The sequence below is a fragment of the Hyperoodon ampullatus genome (assembly GCF_949752795.1).
Source record: "Hyperoodon ampullatus genome assembly, chromosome: 14".
In the NCBI taxonomy this organism is placed as follows: Eukaryota; Metazoa; Chordata; class Mammalia; order Artiodactyla; family Ziphiidae; genus Hyperoodon; species Hyperoodon ampullatus.
The window spans coordinates 51919702-51934059 of record NC_136927.1 but is presented as its reverse complement, the minus strand read 5'-3'; positions in this window follow the sequence as shown (position 1 = coordinate 51934059).

Sequence of the window (14358 nt, the reverse complement as noted above, 5' to 3'; positions counted from 1 at the left end):
TGGGGAAGGAAGAGAAGTCTTAACTCTGAAAAGGAAAAGGTTCCTCCCTGTTGCCCTGGCGACCATGCGCATCTCTACATGGGCCAGGTAGGCAAGACTTAACCACAGCTGACCTGAACCTTGGCAGGACGCCCTGTGGCCCTCCCAGAACATGAGAACTTAGGAAGCTGCCTCCCCATCTTCCAGGAAGACATTTTCTCATTACCTCCTGGGTTCTAATGAGGTATGAGGTTCCCCGTCTTAGGGTACAGCTGCCAGCTATCAAACTACACAGAACTGACTCCTCAGTGTCAGGGTGTCCCACCCCTCGTGTTGCATTGTCCTCTCTTGTTTTGGTGTCATCCTGTTGAAGAAGGGTCCCAGGGAGCTGCCACCTTGGCTGATCTTGCTTTTGCTCCTGATATAAATGGTAAACTGTCTGAATCTGAAAAGGTTTGTTTCTTTACCAGCCAAATCTGCCAGCCTTGCTCGATACTCCTTAGTGAGTTTGAGGTTGAGTCATAACTCACACTGAATTGGGCTGTGTCCTGTGACTTAGAGGGACAAGAGGACCTTTTTTTATTGTATGCATAAGGGGTGATGGATGCTAATTAAATTTTGCTGTAATTATTTTACAATATATGTAAGTTCAAACCATTTTGCTGTACACCTTAAACAGTGATGTATGTCAATTACATCGCCATTAAACTTGAAAAAAATTCAGTGAATCCAAAGAAGACAAAAAATAAGATAAAGTAAAATAAAATGTTCCCCCTTTTCCAAGGCAATATTATGTGAATTCCCTAAATGAGGTACCCTGTAAGCTGGGAGAGGTACTGTAGGTAGAGAAGGCAAGCCCATATCCTGAATAATTTTCAGTCCTAGTAAAGATGAATTTCTACCTCTTCTAAGGTAGACAAACTCAAGTGCCATCAAATAGTGGCCTGGGGGCTTCCCTGGTGGCGCAGTGGTTAAGAATCCGCCTGCCAATGCAGAGGACACGGGTTCGAGCCCTGCTCTGGGAAGATCCCACATGCTGCGGAGCAACTAAGCCCGTGCACCACAGCTACTGAGCCTGCACTCTAGAGCCCGCAAGCCACAACTACTGAAGCCCGCGGGCCTAGAGCCCGTGCTCCACAACAAGAGAAGCCACCACAGTGAGAAACCCGCACACCACAACGAAGAGTAGCCCCCGCTCGCCACAACTAGAGAAAGCCCGCACGCAGCAACGAAGACCCAATGCAGCCAAAAATAAATTTAAAAAATTTAAAAGAAAATAGTGGCCTGGTCTCCTCAAGATAGGGTACCATATCAAAGGCTCAATGTTGGTTTCTGCTACTGATAGTTTTAACACTCGGTAGCTGCAGAGTCTAGATCAGCCTTGGTGAGAGGGAACCTGCACCATTGGGTCCATGCATAGCCTACATCTCTGCTACCGTGGCTACTCTGCTGTGCAAGCGCTGGGGTGGCCAAGGACAGAAGCTGGCTGACATCTACCAGACAAGTCATCCTATTATCCTGTTTGTTAGTTGCTCTCTCTGTACTAGATGTATCCTGATGGGCATTGGCATGAGACATAAGAAACCATACTTTATTTATTTATTTATTTATTTATTTATTTATTTGGCTGCACCAGGTCTTAGTTGCAGCACTTGGGATCTTCGATCTTTGTTGCGGCCTGCGAGATCTTTTAGTTGCGGCATGCAAACTCTTAGTCGCTGCATGTGGGATCTAGTTCCCTGACTGGGGATCAAACCCACGCCCCCTGCATTGGGAGCGTGGAGTCTTAGCCACTGGACCACCAGGGAAGTCCCAAGAAACCATACTTTTTTCTTTTTTTGGCTGCACTGGGTCTTCGTTGCTGCACGCAGGCCTTCTCTAGTTGCAGTGAGCAGGGGCTACTCTTCGTTGCAGTGCACAGGCTTCTCATTGTGGTGGCTTCTCTTGTTGCAGAGCACGGGCTTTAGGGCACGTGGGCTTCAGTAGTTGTGGCACACGGGCTCAGTAGTTGTGGCTCACGGGCTTTCCGCGGCATGTGGGATCTTCCCAGACCAGGGCTCAAACCCGTGTCTCCTGCATTGGCAGGCGGATTCTTAACCACTGCTCCACGAGGGAAGCCCGAAACCATACATTTTTGTATCCACTCCCATACATCATCTACAAATCTTTTTCCCAGCCAAGCTATCCATCACTACCCAAGAGTCTGTGTATAGCCTGGCCTCTGACCACTTCTCCCTGAACACAGAGTTGATGGCAGCTGTAGTGCTCAAAGTTCTGCCCACTGGGAGAATTTCTATTCCATTCTCCACTTGGGATACCCCTGAGTGGGGCAGGTAGTGTAGCAGCAGGCCATTTTTGGCTCACACCATCATATCAAGACAACCTACTTTGAACCAGACCCAGACTTTTCATCCTCCATCAGCTGGTCTTGGTATTACCCACCCCTTCCTCCATAGGTGAACACTAAGAGGTGCTTAGTGCACCAGAAGAGAAGTGAGCTGCCTATTCATTTTGTTTACTTGTGTCCTTCGGACCTGCTTGAATCAGATCCCAAAGGTACCATTTCCATGATACAATGATTGTACTGTGCCCACCTAACCTTATGATGTAGTGGATCTAACAATATCCAGCTCATGACAGCCACTCTGGTTGCATTGACCATGATTCCCACAGACAGACTCAATTTCTTCCAGAGACTTAGTAGCCTACCAGAAGCTGCTTTACTTAATTTCCAAACAGGTAGGGATTTTTCCAGTTATCCTTCTGTTATTGATTTCTACTTTAATTCCATTGTGGTCAGAAAATATGCTTGGTATGATTTCACTCTTTTGAAATATAGTGAGACTTGTTTTATGACCCAAGTACCTGGTCTATCTTGGTGGCTGTTCCATGTACACTTGAAAAGAATGTGCATTCTGCTGTTCTTGGGTGAAATGTTCTATAAATATCAATTAGGTCAAGTTAATTGAGAGTATTGTTCAGATCTTCTGTATACTCATTGATGTTTTTGTCTACTTTTTTTTGAACTAATTGCCAAGGGAGCAGCGTTAAAATGTCCAAATATGATTGTGCGTTTGCCTGTTTCTCCTTTTTGTTCTGCCAGTTTTTTTTCTCCCTGTACTTTGACGCTCTGTTATTAGACTATACACATTTAGGTTTGTTATGTCATTCTGTTGAATTGACCCTTTTATCATTAAGAAATGTCCCTCTTTATCTCTGATAGTACTCTTACAGTCTACTTTGTTATTAATAGAATCACCCCAGCTTTCTTATAGTTGCTCTTTGTAGAGTATGTCTTTTTGTATCTTTATATTTTCAGTCTCTCTATGTCCTTATACTTGAAGCATGTCACTTGTAAAAAGCATACAATTGGTTTGTTGTTGATGTTTTTTAATCCAGTTGGGCAATCTCTGTCTTTTGGAGACTGCAGTATTTAGAACACTAAATTTAATGTCTATCATCTTACTACTTGTTTTCCATTTGTTCCATCTGGTTTTTTGTTCTTCCTTTCCTTTATTTAATCTTTTGGATGAATCAAGCATTATTTTTCTTCTTCTATTTTATCTCCTCTATGGCATTTTAGTTATACCTTTTTATATTTTTTTTCAAATGGTTAATCTGGAAATTATAATATGCCTTTTACCTTATTACAATCTACCTTAAAATCATATTTTGCAACTTCAGGAAAGATATAAGAACTTGAGGGGCTTCCCTGGTGGCGCAGTGGTTGAGAATCTGCCTGCCAATGCAGGGGACACGGGTTCGAGCCCTGGTCTGGGAAGATCCCACATGCCGCGGAGCAACTAGGCCCGTGAGCCACAATTACTGAGCCTGCGCGTCTGGAGCCTCTGCTCCGCAACAAGAGAGGCTGCGACAGTGAGAGTCCAGCGCACTGCGATGAAGAGTGGCCCCCGCTTCCTGCAACTAGAGAAAGCCCTCGCACAAAAACGAAGACCCAACACAGCCCAAAATAAATAAATAAATAAATAAAAATAAAAAAAACAACTTAAAAAAAAAAAAAAAAAAAAAAAAAAGAACTTGATAGTACAATTCCATTTACACTTCCTTTCCCCAGCTTTCTGTGTTGTCATATAGTTTACTTCTACATATGTTAGAAACCTCATTGTGATCATTGTTGCCCTAAACAGTTGGTAGTCTTTTTAATTTTTTTTACTATGGAAAAATATACAAAACATAAGGTATACCATTTTAACCATTTTTAAGTGTACAGTTTAGTGGCATTAAGTACATTGACATTGTTGTTTAATCAACACGACCATCAATTTCCAAAATTTTCTATCTTCCCAAACTAAAACTCTGTACCCATTAAACACTAACTCCCCATTCCCCATTCCCCCAGCTCCTAGCAGCCACCATTCTACTTTCTGTCTCTAAGAATTTGACTACTCTAAGTACCTCAGATAAGAGGAACATGCAATATTTGTCTTCTGTGTCTTCCTTATTTCATTTACATAGTGGCTTTAAGGTTTATCCATGTTGTAGCATGTGTCAGACTTTCCTTCCTTTTTAAGGCTGAATAATATTCCTGTATGTATATACCACCTTTGTTTATCCATTCATCTGTCGCTGGACATTTAGATGCTTTCCAACTTTTGGCTATTGTGAATAATACCTGCTATGAAATTGGGGTTCAAGTTATCTGTCCAAGTCCCTGTGTTCAATTCTTTTAAGTATATACCCAGAAGTTGAATTGCTGGATCATATGGGAATTCTGTGTTTAATTTTTTGAGGAATTGCCATGCTATTTTCCATATCTTGAAATTTTTTTCCATTTACTTACCCATTCCAGGTTTCTTCTTTCCTTCCTGAAGATCCAAGCTAGCTGGGGGTCTCATAGTGTGGGTCTGCTAGAAACAAAGACTCTCAGCTTTTGTTTGTCTAAAAAATTTTGCCTTCGTTTTTGAAGAATGTTTTCACTGGGCATAGATGGCTAGGTTAGCAGGGTTTTCTCCTTTCAGCACTTTATTTATTTATTTATTTATTTTGCGGCACGTGGGCCTCTCACTGTTGTGGCCTCTCCCGCCGTGGAGCACAGGCTTCAGATGCGCAGGCCCAGCGGCCACAGCTCACGGGCCCAGCCGCTCCGCGGCATGCGGGATCCTCCAGGACCAGGGCATGAACCCGTGTCCCCTGCATTGGCAGGCGGACTCTCAACCACTGCGCCACCAGGGAAGCCCCCTTTCAGCACTTTAAAGATGTCATTCCATTTCTTCTGATTTCTATAATTACTCTTAAGGAATAAGCCATTGTTGTTATTGTTCACCTGAATTTAATGTGTCTTTTTTCCTCTGGCTATTTTATTTTATTTATTTATTTTAAAATATGTATTTATTTATTTATTTGGCTGCTCCGGGTCTTAGTTGCAGCATGTGGGATCTAGTTCCTTGACCAGGGATCAAATCTGGGCCCCCTGTATTGGGAGCACAGAGTCTTAGCCAGTGGACCACCAGGGAAGTCCCTCTGGCTATTTTAGACTTTTCTCTTTATGTCTTTGGCTTTCAGAAGTTTGACTCTGGGATGCCTAAGTATGTTTTTTTGGTATTTATCCTGCTTAGGGTTTACTGAGCTTCTTGAATATGTGGGTTCATGTCTTTCATTAATTTTAGAAATTTCTCAGCCATTATCTCTTTTTTTAAATTTTATTTATTTATTTTTATCTTTGGCAGTGTTGGGTCTTTGTTGCTGCGCACAGGCTTTCTCTAGTTGCAGCCAGTGGGGGCTACTCTTCGTTGCGGTGCACGGGCTTCTCATTGCAGTGGCTTCTCTTGTTGTGGAGCACGGGCTCTAGGTGAGCAGGCTTCAGTAGTTGCAGCACATGGGCTCAGTAATTGTGGCTCACAGGCTCTAGAGCACAGGCTCAGTAGTTGTGGCTCATGGGCTTAGCTGAGCCATGCAATGTGGGATCTTCCGGGACCAGGGCTCAAAACTGTGTCCCCTGCATTGGCAGGTGGATTCTTAACCACTGCGCCACCAGGGAAGTCCCATTATCTCTTCAAATATTACTTTGTTGCCTTCCTTCTACCCTCTCCTGCAGGGTCTGATTTTCAGCATAGACTTTCCTCCAGATACTGGAGATGAGAGTCTCTCTAGATGTTGCCATGTAGGCAGTCTTTTGGTGCTGGGTTTCATTGACTGCCCTGAGTCTGTTATTCTCTTTTTTCAAATATTCTAGGGCAGTAAAGAAAAACCAGGCAACTCCACAACTCATATAATTGCCATTTCCTTCATATCCTTCAAGATCTAAGGCTACAATATAAGTGATCCACCTCAGGTGAGATTCTTAGCAACTGTGATGCTCTATCCAGAGAAGCAGAAAGACATGGGCACTTAAGGTGGGCAGCTGTCCGTGTATATAGTAAACTCAAAGGGAAGCCAAAGAGATGTGGGTTGTGGCATCAATAGCATCTTCTAGGGACTTCCCTGGTGGTGCAGTGGTTAAGAATCGCCTGCCAATGCTGCGGACACGGGTTGAGCCCTAGTCCAGGAAGATCCTACATGCCACGGAGCAACTAAGCCTATGTGCCACAACTACTGAGCCTGCGCTCTAGAGCCCTAGAGCCACAACTACTGAGCACGAGTGCCACAATTACTAAAGCCCACACACCTAGAGCCCATACTCCGCAACAAGAGAAACCACCGCAATGAGAAGACCATGCGCCGCAACGAAGAATAGCCCCTGCTCGCAGCAACTAGAGAAAGCCCACGCACAGCAATGAAGACCCAATGCAACCAAAAAAAAGAAAAAAATTGCATCTTCTATACAGGATAATGGGCAATGAGGAAAGTTCTTTAGAGAAAAATACCAGCTTAAAAATGCATAAGGAATGCTGAAATTAGAAGTTCAACATTTTGTAGCACTCAGTGAAATAATGGATCCAGGAACAACCATTACAGGCTGCAAAAACCATTAGGTAAGCTTTTTGGAGCTTTATAATGGATAGATTAGACTGCCAACATATAACCCCCAATCAACCCTAACATGACTAAAAGCAGGGCAAAGAGTCACAATGGGGATCCTGAGGCCAGATGATGGGAAGAACACAGCACCTCTTATGAAGCACACAGACTGACAAAAACTGATCCTGAGTTTAATCAAGTCTCTAGATCTAATTATGAGTTTACCCAAAAAATAAATAATAAATAATAATAAGGGGATAGAAGGACATATGAAAGGATGCCAAAAAAAGCATTTGTCCAAATCCCAAACTGAGAAATTCTATAGGAAAAAATGTTCTGTTTCTTCAACAAATAATTGTCATGAAAAAGAAAGAAGGAGGGGAAATGATATAGGTAAGATAAGACACGGGAACTAAAGATGATAATCCAACTGTAAAAGAAAAATTTTTGAGACAATTGGGAAATTTTAAAAATTGGCTATTAGTTGATACTAAGGAATTATTGTTAATATTTTTAGGTGTGACAGTAATATACTGGATTTTTTAATATACGGATACATCCAGAATCATTTATAGATGAAATAATATGATCTCTGGAATTTGCTTTACCAGCAGGAAGAGGGAGAGGGCAGAATGGAAAATGTTGATAATTGTTGAAGTTAGGTGATGGGTACATGGGAATTGCTTTGTATTTGCTCTTCTTAGGGCTATTTTTTATCTTCATAATTAAAATTTTTGAAAAGCGGTTTGATGGTAGAGGGAAGGAGAATATGTGGAGAAGGATGTAGAGTCTGGGGAGATGGAGCATGTTTATATGCTGAAGGAGAGAGTGAGAACACTGGAAAAAGATGAAATCACTGATGGAGCCAGTTCTGGAAGGTCCTCGCAAATAGGATGCTGGACCCAGGTGGAAGGCTTTTCCTTGTCAAGGGTAACATTATATTCCAGCCTCCATCAGCTGAATTCCAGCTTGTGTCCTATTCACAAATTTCATCTTCATTGGCCCTTACAACTATTCCATGAAATGAGTGTAATTATTCCCATTTTAGAGATAAGGAATTAAGGCTTATAAAGATGGATGACTCACTCAGGGTCAAGTAATCAGTAAATAGCAGATCCAGGATTTAAAACAAAGTTTCTATACTCCAGATCTTCTGGTCTTTATGGCTGTGAGACAGGCTGAAAGGTGGGGGGGGGGGTGACATTTCAACCATTGGAGGGGAAGAAGGGAGCAGCAGATTCAGCCTTATGGCTGATGGCTGGTGGCCTCTGTTCCTTGAAGCTGGGTGGGAGGCGCTTAAGGACAAGGGTGCAGGCCCTACTCATCATTCTGGGGCTGCCAAGGAGCTGAAGAGGAGTGAGTCATATTCTGGTTCCAAGATGATCTGGGCCCACCAGTGAGACAGAGGTATCCCCACAAGGAAATTCAGCAGGGAGAATTATCAGGTCCCTGTCGTGGCCCCTTCCCACTCTGCTGCAGCTTCAAGAAACATGGGTGCAAAAAAAAGAAAGAAATGGTCCCTAAGAAATCCCTCAAGTTCTAGACTCCTCCACAGCCCCATCATACAGTAGCCGCCTAGCTCCTCATGATAATTAAGGTCATTTATTCCCACCCCTTCCTTTGCTGCTATTTCCCCGGCCCAAAAAGCCCCAAATGAACCGGTGGTAATCAGAGCTTCAAATCCACTGGAACCCTTACTGTGTCCCCCAGTGTTCCATCACCCCCAGGAATCAGATTTTCTTTTCTTTTTTATTTTAGATTTACTTTTGTATTGAGGTAACATTGGTTTATAGCATTATATAAGTTTCATGTGTACAACATTCTATTTCTTTTTTTTTTTAAATTAATTATTTATTTATTTTTGGCTGCATTGGGTCTTCGTTTCTGCACGTGGGCTTTCTCTAGTTGTGGCCAGCAGGGGCTACTCTTCATTGCAGTGCACAGGCTTCTCATTGTGGTGGCTTCTCTTTGTTGTGGAGCACAGGCTCTAGGCATGTGGGCTTCAGTAGTTGTGGCACGCAGGCTCAGTAGTTGTGGCTTGTGGACTGTAGAGCACAGGCTCAGTAGCTGTGTCACACAGGCTTAGTTGCTCCGTGGCATGTGGGATCTTCCTGGACCAGGGCTCGAACCCGTGTCCCCTGCATTGGCAGGCGATTCTCAACCACTGCACCACCAGGGAAGTCCCAACATTCTGTTTCTACTTCTATGTACCCTACAGTGTTCTCATCACCAAAAATTTAGTAAGAATCGGAATTTCTCATCCAGCCGAGACTAAGTTTGTAAAAATGAGAAGTACAGGTTCGCAAGCAGATTTCAGGGGTGGTAGTGAAAGGAACCACTTACTTCTTCCACCTTTTGGTTCCCTAATCCATGAATCCTAACTATAGGGCATGCAGGGCCATGTATCAGCTGTAGGTTCCACGCACACTCCACGTCCTGATGGGTATCCCTCCAGCCTCTCACAGTGTTGAGAGGGCACCTCATCTAAGAATATAACAGTCCACTCTATGTTCTATTAGGTCAGCTGCTTTCGGGTATTGTGGTGTGTACAATCCCGTCACCATGTTGCATCTCCTTTAGCATAAAATGATCCCCTGGTCTAAAGAGATATCGTGCCGGATCCCTTGCTGGCAAATCCAATACATTCTGCAAGCCCTTGAATGATGGTGCTGGCAGAGGTACTGCAGGTAGGGGAGGCAAACCCTTAAAGGGCACAGAATAAATTACAGTAAGACAAATGCCTCTAGGGCGAAAGGTGGTCAATGTAACAAAATTGCCATCAGGAGGTTGACTGGGCTCCTTAAAGGATAATGCTACACCAAGGATCATTCAACTCAGGCGTTCAGCAGCAGCAGTAATATATCAGCCGTGGTGAGAGGGAGCCCATCTGTTGTGCCCGTGCATACCCTTCATATGGCTACTCTGTTCATGGACTAATTGCACAATCACTGGAGTGGCTTAGGACAGGGCTGGATGACCCCCACTAAACAAGCCATCTCGTCTACCCGGTGACGAACGCCGCCTCTGTGCAGATTGCCAATCTGGATGCCTTCTGACCTTCATGCCTTGAGTTGATGGTTGGTTAACCTGAACATGCATGTTCTCCTTTCAAGTCTCGTAAAGCAGTTAACAAAAAGCAGCCAACAGCACAATACTTACACTTTCCATTGCCCCCATGCCTTTCAAGTGTCATCATTGCAGATAAACTAAATCTAGTTTATTGAGGTATCATTTTCATACAATTAAATTCACCCTTTTAAAGTATAGAGTTCAATGAGTTTGACAGATGTGTGTGTTTGTGTACCTACCACCACAATCCAGATACACGTTCATCACCCCAGAAAGTTCCTTCGGGCCCTTTACAGTCTATCCCCTTCCCGTATCCTTGGCCTGTGGTGACTGCTGATCTGTGTTCTATCATTTTGGCCTTTCCGGAATGTCAGGTAATGGAATCATTCAGGTTGTAGCCTTTTGGATCAGGCTTCATTCACTAAGCATAATGCTTTTTTTTTTTAAGATTTTTTTTTAATGTGGACCATTTTTAAAGTCTGTATTGAATTTGTTACAATATTGCTTCTGTTTTATGTTTTGGTTTTTTTGGCCACAAGGCACGTGGGATCTTAGCTCCCCAACCAGGGATCGAACCCACACCCCCTGCATTGGAAGGCAAAGTCTTTAACCACTGGACTACCAGGGAAGTCCTTAAGCATAATGCTTTTGAAATCCATCCATGCTGTTGCAAGTACCAACTGTTCCTTCCTTTTTATTGCTGAGGTGTGTGTCACTGAATGGATACATCACAGTTTGATGGACACTTGGGTTGTCTCCAGTTTGGGGGCAGTTATGAATCAAGCTGCTCTATGTATTCACATACAGATCTTGGTGGACCTATATCTTCATTTCTCTAGGAATGAGATTGCTGGGTTGTGTGGTACATGTATATTTATCTTTATAGGAAACTGACAAAATCTTTTCTGAAGTGGGTGTGTTCTTTGTTTTTATCTCCATTGGTGGAACTGTTCTCTAGTCACTGACAGAGACCACTGTGGAAAGACCATTGACTCACTAATTCAGTGAGAAACTCAAACTATGGAATAGTTGTGAACATTTTTGTTGTTTTAATTCTTTAAGTATAAATTGCAGCTCAAAGGATTGAGGTGGGAGTTCCCACCCCTGGGTGACCAATTGTGCTGCTATGCCCGAGACTCTCCCCATTTTAGCACTGGAAGTCCTGCATCCTGGGAAATCTCTCAGTCTTGGAACCAAACTGGGACAGCTGATCACCCTGTTATTGAGTGTCAGGCGCTGTGCTAGGCACTGCACATCTGTCACATCATCTTATCCACTGGCCAGTGTCAAGGGTAGGTTTGCTTGTCCCCAGCCTGCACATAAGGAAACAGCCTTTGAGAGGTTAGGTTGCTTGCCCAGCCCACGCTTCAGAGCAGGTGGAGCCAAACTTTGCCATCAGATCTGCCAGACTCCAAAGCATTGGTGTCTTTCAGGTCAGTAGACATCATTCCCAAAGTGCCCAGTTCTGGTGCCTCAGGGGTACCAGCTGCTGGCACGTGGGCCTGGGTGGAGCTTTGCTGCCCTCTGGTGGCAGACAGGATGTCACTCAGAGTCTGAGTCCACTCTTGTGGGACAGTTGGTGAGGAGTGGGGGTGAGTAGGCACCCTTTCCTCCCAGGGAGCAGGACCTCAAATCTGGCTTCAGCCCTAGGAGGGTGCCACCTGGATGGCCCCACCATGGTCTGCCTGGGGGCCTTGGCCATCTATCCGTGAGTCATGTGATCACTCAGGCCCTCACAGCCCCAGCCTGCTGGTTGGAATCTGGGTGACCCTGAGCCAGTCACTCACCCCTCTGGGGCTCTCGGTTCCTTAACAGGATGACAAACATGTCAACACTCTTATACTAGGCTTAGACATTGAGGTTGCTATTATCAGCTCCTTCACAACTACATGCCTTAACTCTCCCCCATCTTGGTGCACACATTCATTTAACTTCCATCCAGCAACTGTCTGCCAAGTACCAGCTCTGGGCCAGACCCTGAGCTGGGGGTATCATGGAGATGGTTCCCCTGCTACCTCTGTAACTGTCTGTTCATCCAGTGTCTTGTGTGCTCTTTCATTCATGGAGTATCCATTTCTTTATTGAGTGTTCATTCATTCTTTCTCGTACGCACTGACTTCCTCATTCACTCATTCATCCATCACTAGGTTATCTCATTTGCACATTCACTCATTCTTTATTTTTTCAGACTCTTTTCCTTCCTCCCTCCCTCAATCCTCTGTTCTGCAAACATTCTGGAAACACCACTCTAAGCCAGAATTAGATGCTGGGATTCTGGCACAACCCTCTCCCAGACATGTGGGTAGGCAGATGGTGAAGACACCCTGTAACTACCACATGCCAGCCACTGGGACTCAGAGCAGAGGGAGCACCAAGAAGGGAGCAACTGACTGCCTGGAGGAGGAGGCTGGGTGGGGGCAATCAGAGAAGGCTTCATAGAGGAAGTAGCATTTAAGCCAGGCAAAGGAGGGTGTATGTGAGTTCTCCAGGGAGGAAAAGACACTCCTAGTTTTTGTCTCGTGGTGTGTTTGGGGAAAAGTGAGGTGCCTGGGGTTTGTGATGTAGGGTCATGTGTGCATGATCCAACCCAGACCAAGCCCTCCCTGGGTTCCAGTGACAGACGTGGGTCACTCAAGGACTTCCCCTAATTCAGCAACCTTGGCCCCTGGAAAACCATCCACTATCAAGTGGCCAGGAATGGCCTTAGGGCATTAATAGAGCACCCTCCAAGCAACCACCACCTGTCCACCTGTCCATCCTTTGGGGACTCAGTGGGAGAGCTGTCCTGGGTTGGGCGGGCTGAGCAGGCAACAGCAGCAGTAGTATCTGAGGTGCCTGGCTCCCAAGATCCCATGTTCATCCAGCAACATGAGTGTCTTGCTGTGGGCCAGGCCTTGCCCCAGATACTGGAAATGCAGCAATGAACAAGACAGAACTCCCACTCTCTAGGGGCTGACAAATGATAAACAAGAAAAACAATTATGAAGACCACCAGGAACACACCTGTAGTTGAACGAATTAGGTTTATTGCCTCTTTTGAGAAGGAAGACAGCATTTACCTCAGTAAGAGGGTGTTTAGTGGATTCCCTGGCAGTCCAGTGGTTGGGTCTCAGAGCTTTCACTGCCTAGGGTCCAGGTTCGATCCCTGGTCAGGGAACAAAGATCCTGCAAGCCCCACTGCGCGGCCAAAAAAAAAAAAAAGTGTTTAAAAAGGCTTATTATAGGGACTTGCCAATGCAGAGGACACGGGTTCGAGCCCTGGTGCGGGAAGATCCCACATGCCACGGAGCACCTAAGCCCGTGTGCCACAACTACTGAGCCTACGCTCTAGGGCCCGAGAGCCACAACTACTGAGCCCACGTGCCGCAACTACTGAAGCCCACGTGCCCTGAAGCCCGTGCTCTGCAACAAGAGAAGCCACCGCAATGAGAAGCCTGCGCACCGCAACGAAGGGTAGCGCCCACTCGCCACAACTAGAGAAAGCCCATGTGCATCAACGAATACCCAACACAGCCAAAAATAAGTAAATAAATAAATTTGGGGGGGAAGGCTTATTATAGAATTTGGGCCTGCGTTAGGTGATTTGGGGGAGGGTTCAAGTAAGTGGGCTTTTACTCTGGAATAGATGTCAGGAAGCGGGGACAATTCTACGACTGGAAGTCTTAAATCTTTAAAGTGGAAGGCTAATGCTGTAAAGAAGCAGCAGTTACTCATATTAGTCAGAGTGGGGAAACGGTTAGTCTTTTTCTGGTTCCAACAATATTCTTGATTTCATCTGACTTTAAACATGATTACGGAGCAGTCTTGTTTATGCCTTGCTCCATCATGGTCTCAGAATGGCCTTGCATTACCGTGGTGTTCTGGGAAATTGTTTTATGTCCAACAGGAGAATACCAAGGCCTAGCTGTGAGTGCCAGGCTAGTTCCCAGATGCGAGGAGCAACTGTTCTCTTTCTCATAAGAAAGGCCCATTCACTCGACCGAGGTATATTTGCCGGGACCCAGGTGCAGAGTAATTCGAGGTGGACAAAAGAGATACGGCCCCAGTCCTCAGGGAGCTCGCAGTGACGTTTGTGCCGTCTTAAAGACATTGTCAGAAATGGCAAGGGGAGTGGACCAGACCCAAGGAACCGCCAGGACAAAGGCCCGGGTGCGGGGGTGGGGGATGCTGAGAGGTCGGCGTCGGGGGTTGGAGAGGTCGGCTGGGGTCGAAGAGGTCGGCTGGGGCCGGGGCCTCGGGCACGCAGGGCCAACCTCTCCCCCAGGGACGTGGGCATTCGCTGCGCTGATTTGCTCAGAAGAAATCAAGCAGCTTTAATCAAAATAACCCACCGGGGCTTCAAGCTCATGAATATTCAGCACCTTGCTTCCGGCTGGCAACTCCGCTCCAGCC